The following is a 6,624-nucleotide window of genomic DNA, read 5'->3' as shown; positions in this document are numbered from 1 at the left end:
ATGAATGAATGATTGAGGACACTCACATAAGCTCATATATGCATGAAATGATGAATTAAAGACCTTGCCTTTATTGTATTTGATCATAGGTTGAGGTTACTTCATGAGCAAGGCACAATCATTGCACAGTTGAATTAGGGTTTCCTTGGGAAACAATCCTCAAGCCTTTTGGTTTATCTTGATCAAATTGACAAATTGAGATACTTGGGAGGCATATATGATGATTGAGAGCTTTTTGAACCATTGTCATGCTTGCTTTCACTTTCATCTAACCACTTCAATGAGTATGGGGGCCTCCTAGGAGCCTTGGATCACATGATTGCTCAAGCTTCAAAACAAAACAAGTTAGTGACATATTTTTGTGCTTTTGGTTAGTAATCAAAATGAGAAAGGCAATAATATACAATTCAAGCATGCTTGGTGGTCTCAAACCAACTCTCACAAGTCCCAACCCTAGGGTAAAGGAGCCAAGATGTTATGATCCTTGAGGCAAAATGCAATGTGCAATGATATGGTGCCATGAGGGATCTTAGGGTAAAAATTAGGGCCTTACAGTTGCATACTGATTCCTTCCATAAATTCTTTCTTAAAACTAAATTTCCCTTAGATTTAATATTCTGCACCCGAACTTCTACTAATCATTCCCTTAGCTAAACATAGTGACGTTAGTCACACTAGTTTGACCATAGGTCCCTGTGGGATCGATATATTTTAAAACTAAAGTGACTGGACTGTGCACTTGCAATCAAGTACCCGATAGACTATATTTTATATATAGTCACGACAAGCATCAAGTTTTTGGCGCCGTTGTCGGGGACCTATTTTAGTCGAATGGTGCGATTATTTCGTTGCACGGTATAGACTAAGGTAAAAATAAAAACTAATTTACTCTCCCCAATTTCCCCGATTGTATGCCAAGTACTCGCTCACAAGGCGATAACTTAGCCCCACCAGTCCAAGAATTAGAGTGTTTCTTATACGTAAGACGCCGAATACAAGAATATCAACAAAAGTACGATATTCCCGATATCTTCTCTCCTACTAAACAAGAAGAAAAACCAACCATGGCTGAAGAAGGACCACATAATCGTCCTCTTAAATTCTACGCTACCCTGTCCCAACAAGAACCTCACAACATCATTGCTACCCTCGCTATCAATCAAAACGATTTCGAGCTGAAACCCTCACTATTATCAGCCGTCCAACAACATCAATTTGCTGGAAATCCTACGGACGATCCTAATGAACATTTGACCAAGTTTGTGCAGTATGCAGACACTGTAAAGGCGAATGGTGTATCTCAAGATGCGATAAGATTGCGCCTCTTTCCTTTCTCACTAAGGGACAGAGCTTGGGCTTGGTTGCAATCCTTTCCCTCCAACTCCGTTACAACATGGGAAGAACTGAAGAACGTCTTCTTATCCCGATATTTTCCGCCGAGCAAAACTGCTATGCTGAGAGCTCAAATCAATGGATTTTGACAAAAAGATGTGGAATCAATCTACGAAGTGTGGGAGAGATACAAGGACATGATGAGGATATGTCCACATCACAGTCTCAAAGACTTGGTGATCATTCACACATTTTACAATGGGCTTCTGTATAACACAAGACTGACAGTAGACGTTGCTGCGGGCGGTGCACTTATGGATAAGCCATACAACGAAGCCAATCAACTCATTGAAAACATGGCCCTAAACCATTGCCAATGGGGAGGTGAAAGAACTCCAGTGGAAAAGTCCCAGACAAAGGGTGGAATATACGAAATCAATAGCCTTGACCATGTTCATGCAAAGGTAGATGCCCTTGTTCAAAAATTAGATAACTTGACCATACCACCCATAGCCACCGTGGCTGCTGTAACTCCAAAATTGTGAGTTATGTGGGAACCCTGGACACACTGCACAAGAATGTCAAATATTAGCAGGAGTCCCAACCAATCAAGTGAATTACACACAAGGAAATCCATATTCGAATACCTACAACCCAGGTTTGAAAAACCATCCTAATTTCTCGTATAAGAATAACAACGCCCTGTACGCACCTGGCCAAGCACCAGCTGTTCCGCCTGGATATCAAAAGCCAGCTAATAATGCTCCTAACATGCCTAGGAAGTCAAATCTCGAATTAATGATGGAAAGCTTCATAGCTACCCAAGCTCAGACAAACAAAGACTTCTTGAACCAAAACATACATACTAGCGAGCAACTCAAACAACTAGCGAGCAAAGTAGACGCCTTAGCCACCCACAATAAAATGCTTGAAACACATATTTCACAAGTGGCTAAACATCAAGCGTCTACAGCCACTCCAGCTGGAACATTTCCTGGATAGCCGCAACCTAATCCAAAAGGACACCAAAATGCCGTTATACTATGGAGTGGAAAAGAAATAGACGGACCCGTAGATCCAAGACTCCAAAACCCTGCCATGTACCAAAAACCAGATAAAACCTCAACTGAGCAGGTGATTGAACTAAAGGAAATAGAAGATAAAACCCGAGAGGCCGAAGATAAAAAGAAACCTTATGTGCCTCCGCCTCCTTATAAACCACCCATTTTGTATCCCCAAAGACTCACAAGTTCTAAAACTCCGAGTAAATTTAGGAAATTTGTTGAACTTCTGAAGCAACTAAACATTATGATACCCTTTACAGAAGCCATCACACAAATGCCCTCCTATGCCAAATTTCTTAAGGAAATCTATCCAATAAGAAAAATATTAAGGATAACGAAACAGTTACACTTACTTTCGAGTGTAGCGAAATAATCCAAAACAACATGCCTCCCAAACTAAAAGACCCAGGTAGTTTTTCCATACCCTGTGCAATTGGAAAATTCGTCATAGATAAAGCTCTATGCGATCTAGGAGCCAACATTAGTGCAATGCCCTTAACCATCTGTAAAAGGCTCAGTATGGGAGAATTAAGACCGACCAAGATGTCTATTCAATTAGCTGACCGCTCAATCAAATATCTTGTCGGTATACTAGAAAATGTCCCAGTACGTGTAGGACAATTTTACATTCCTACAGACTTCATAATCATGGACATCAAAGAAGATGCCAGTACACCTATCATATTAGGAACGCCATTCTTGGCTAGCGCCGGAGCCATAATAGACGTAAAGAGAGGTAAGCTAACATTCGAAGTTGGAGAGGAAAAGGTTGAATTCATCTTGACCCAATTCTTACAAGCGCCAGCTATAGACGACACCTGTTATCTACTCGATGTCATAGACGAGTGCGTGAAAGAGATGGAGATGCAAGAAACCACATACTCTGATATAATGAAAATCCAAATCCCTCCAATCTTTGAAGACGATAATTGGCATGAACCATACCAAAACGAAAGTCTAAGCGAATGCTTAGCACTTACACCTAACCACATGCCATGCCCAAAGAAACCTGACTTGGAATTAAAAGCACTACCAAAGAACCTAAGATACGAATTCCTAGACACTGAACTGAAAAGACCAGTAATAGTCAACGCTGACTTGGGATAGATGGAAACTGAGAAATTACTAGGTGTCCTAAGGAAATATCCAACTGCGTTAGGATATAACATCGCCGATCCAAAAGGAATAAGTCCTTCTATCTCTATGCATCGCATTATGCTAGAGGAAGATTGTAAAACCTCTAGAGAACACCAGAGAAGGATCAACCCAATCCTAAGTACGGTAGTCAAGGATGAAGTAAAGAAACTTCTAGATGCTGGAATCATATACCCGATCTACGATAGTCAATGGGTTAGCCCCGTTCATGTAGTACCCAAGAAAGGGGGTGTTACAGTCGTTAAGAATGAGAAGGGAGAATCTATATCACAAAGAGTTGTGACCGGAAGTAGAATGTGCATCGACTATAGAAAACTAAACAAAGCCACTCGGAAAGATCATTTCCCTCTACCCTTCATTGACTAAATGCTTGAACGATTGGCTAAGCATTCTCACTTCTGCTATCTAGATGGTTATTCAGGATTCTTTCAAATCCCAATCCATCCTGACGACCAATAAAAGACTACCTTGACATGCCCTTATGGTACATTCGCTTACCGACGAATGCCATTTGGGTTATGCAACGCTCCCGCAACATTTCAAAGATGCATGATGGCAATCTTTGCCGATTTTATAGACGACATCATGGAAGTCTTTATGGATGATTTTTTTGTTTATGGGCAGAGTTTCAAAGGATGTCTATCAAACCTTGAAATGGTACTCGAAAGATGCGTAAAGGTAAATCTCGTTTTAAACTGGGAGAAATGCCATTTCATGGTTCAACAAGGAATCGTGTTAGGTCACGTGGTATCTGACTGAGGAATTGAAGTAGACAAAGCTAAGATCGAAATCATAGAAAACCTTCAACCTCCAAAAACCGTACGAGAAATACGAAGCTTTTTAGGACACGCCGGTTTCTACCGACGTTTCATTAGAGATTTCTCGAAAATTACCAAGCCACTTACCGGTTTATTAATGAAAGATGCTGATTTCATCTTTGATGAAAAATGTTTAACAGCGTTCACTCAACTGAAAACATCTTTAATCACCGCACCCATAATGCAACTACCTGACTGGAGATTACCTTTCGAAATCATGTGTGATGCGAGTGATTAAGCAGTAGGCACAGTACTAGGACAAAGAAAGGATAAGAAGCTTCATGGTATTTACTATGCATGTAGAACACTAGATCCAGCCCAAATGAACTACACCACCATTGAAAAGGAACTTCTAGCCGTCGCGTTCGCCTTGGACAAATTACGTTCCTACCTAGTAGGCGAGAAAATTATCATCTATACCGACCATGCCGCTATTAGATATCTGCTAAGTAAGAAGGATGTTAAACCAAGACTTTTAAGATGGATCATGCTCTTACAAGAATTTGAATTAGAGATAAAAGATAAGAAAGGTACTGGAAACGTAGTAGCGGACCACTTATCACGAATCGAAGGGAATAAACCTGAACAAATTCCAATTAATGATGATTTCCCTTACGAACGACTCATAGCCCAAATGGAAAGTGATATGTCTGAATTAACATTAAACGATACAGAAATAGAAGAATCCATGGAAGAAATCCATGCGAATGCAACTCTGCCATGGTATGCTGATTTTGTCAACTACCTAGCTATCGGAGTACTTCCACTGGACCTATCTTACCAACAAAAGAATAAATTCTTTCACGATCTAAAACAGTACTATTGGGATGAACCTCTACTTTTCAAAGGAGGTACCAAAGGTATTTTCCGTCGATGTGTTCCTGAGGATGAAATAGATGATATAATCTCTCATTGCCATTCCACTCACTATGGAGGGCAAGCAAGTACCTCAAAGACCTATAGTAAGATCCTGCAATCAGGCCTCTTTTGGCCTACTCTATGGAAACATGTTCATAATGCAGTTATAAAATGCGACCGGTGCCAACGCACTGACAACATATCAAGAGGCGATGAAATGCCACAAACAGGAATCTTAGAAGTAGAAGTCTTCGATGTATGGGGGATTGACTTCATGGGACCATTCCCATATTCTTTTGGTAATAAGTACATACTCGTTGATGTCGATTATGTTTCGAAATGGATCGAGGCTGTAGCTTCTCTGACAAATGACACACGAGTAGGGATTAAGTTATTCAAGAACATCATCTTTCCTAGATTCGGTATGCCAAAACTAGTAGTTAGTGACGGTGGCTCCCACTTCATATCGAATATCTTTAGAAAACTTCTTCTGAAGTATGGAGTTCGACACCGTGTAGCAATACCTTATCACCCACAAACTAGCGGGCAAGTCGAAGTCTCGAATCGAGAAATAAAACAAATTCTAGAGAAGACTGTAGGAATATCCAGAAAAGACTGGTCATCTAAACTAAACGAAGCTCTGTGGGCCTATAAGACGGCTTACAAAACCCCAATAGGAACCACACCCTTTAAACTAGTCTTTGGTAAATCATGTCATCTCCCTGTGGAACTAGAACACAGAGCATATTGGGCAATTAAGACCCTAAATATAAATTATACTTCCGCATGCGAGAAACGAATTCTGGACATTCACGAATTGGAAGAGCTGAGACTGGATGCCTAGTAGAATTCCAGGATATACAAAGAGCGAACCAAAAGATGGCATGACAAACACATTTCTAGGAAGGAGTTTAATGTTTGCGACATAGTGCTACTATTCAATTCAAGACTTAAACTTTTTCCAAGAAAACATAAATCTAGGTGGTCCGACCCTTTCGAGATCACCAAAGTCCTCAAAAGCGGTGCGATAGAAATAAATGGTAGGAATAGTGAACCTTTTATAGTAAACGGGCAGCGATTAAAGCATTAGCATAATATTGAAAATAGAGACTATTCGAACAGTCTCAGACTCATAGAGTTGCCCGCTCAACCCCAAACCTAATACACCGCGACGCTACTGTCGAACTTACGAAATTAAACAAAGTTCTTAGTGGGAGACAACCCACCCTTTTTTTTGTTATCTTTGTTATAAACTATTTTCCTTCTTTGATTTTCTTCTTTATCTTTTGCTCCCCTCTTCTTGATTCTTTGCAGTCATTCTTGTTTCTTTTAGTTACTAACTTAGACATATTGGACACTGATAAACAGGAAAATTACTAACTAGTTAGTTAATTACT

The 6,624-nt window shown here is 40.2% G+C and overlaps 1 non-coding gene across 1 annotated transcript; it reads right to left on the bottom strand.

The window, feature by feature from the left end:
- Positions 1 to 1,451: 1,451 nt before the first annotated feature.
- Positions 1,452 to 1,558, bottom strand: LOC127077790 (small nucleolar RNA R71). Its single transcript, XR_007787562.1, has one exon. It is a non-coding gene; the product is annotated as a small nucleolar RNA R71 (small nucleolar RNA).
- Between the last annotated feature and the right edge of the window lie 5,066 nt (positions 1,559 to 6,624).

The sequence above is a fragment of the Lathyrus oleraceus genome, chromosome 4 (assembly GCF_024323335.1).
Source record: "Lathyrus oleraceus cultivar Zhongwan6 chromosome 4, CAAS_Psat_ZW6_1.0, whole genome shotgun sequence".
NCBI classification, from domain to species: Eukaryota; Viridiplantae; Streptophyta; class Magnoliopsida; order Fabales; family Fabaceae; genus Lathyrus; species Lathyrus oleraceus.
This window is presented reverse-complemented; position numbering and strand designations above follow the sequence as displayed.